This window comes from Meleagris gallopavo, unplaced genomic scaffold, assembly GCF_000146605.3.
Source record: "Meleagris gallopavo isolate NT-WF06-2002-E0010 breed Aviagen turkey brand Nicholas breeding stock unplaced genomic scaffold, Turkey_5.1 ChrUn_random_7180001978838, whole genome shotgun sequence".
Classification (NCBI taxonomy): Eukaryota; Metazoa; Chordata; class Aves; order Galliformes; family Phasianidae; genus Meleagris; species Meleagris gallopavo.
In genome coordinates, this window is record NW_011237734.1 from 1 (window position 1) to 616 (window position 616).

The 616-nt window shown below is 56.2% G+C and overlaps 1 long non-coding RNA gene across 1 annotated transcript; it reads left to right on the forward strand.

The window, feature by feature from the left end:
- Positions 1–6: 6 nt before the first annotated feature.
- Positions 7–487, forward strand: LOC109365233. Its single transcript, XR_002110859.1, has 2 exons — positions 7–144; positions 410–487. It is a non-coding gene; the product is annotated as an uncharacterized LOC109365233 (long non-coding RNA).
- Positions 488–616: the final 129 nt, after the last annotated feature.

Genomic DNA, 616 nt, shown 5'->3' on the forward strand with positions numbered 1-616 from the left:
TGTTTTAATTGCATGCTCTGTCATTCTGACTGGCAGAACGTCTGAGTCGCTCTGTCCTGTGCTTGTTTGCAGGTGCGACTGGAAGTGAAGGTCATCCAGCTTCCCCTGCGAGTTCCAGGAGTGAAACTCCGGCAGACCACACGGGTATGCCATGGCTTTTTAGTTCCTGTGAGAGCTGCCAGCTCAAAGGCCAAAATGTCGGCCAGGTCTCTCGGCCGGCAGGTGTGAGAGCAAAGTGCTGCGCGTGTATGGCCTTTCCTTGCACGATCCCCCGGCATGCTCACTGTGCTCCCCAGCGATGCCGTCGTGTACGGACACTTTTCCTGGGTCTTTGGTTGCAGAAGTGCCCCCAGGGAGGGCCTTGCCGTGCCCTCGGCACAGGAGATTTAACTTCGTGCATTCTGTTCAGGTCCGGAAAGACGAAAGTTTACACCTAGAGGAGGGTATTACGCCTGGTGGTCATCCCGTGTCCCAAGGAAACCCACGAGAAAAATGGGGAAGGCAGTGCCTGGCGGGACTAAAGGCACTGAGCAAGAGACTGTGCAGAAGGAGCTGTTGCAGGAAGGCAGCAGTGACGCGCAGCCAGTCTCTGACCGGAAAACTCAGGCAGAACAAG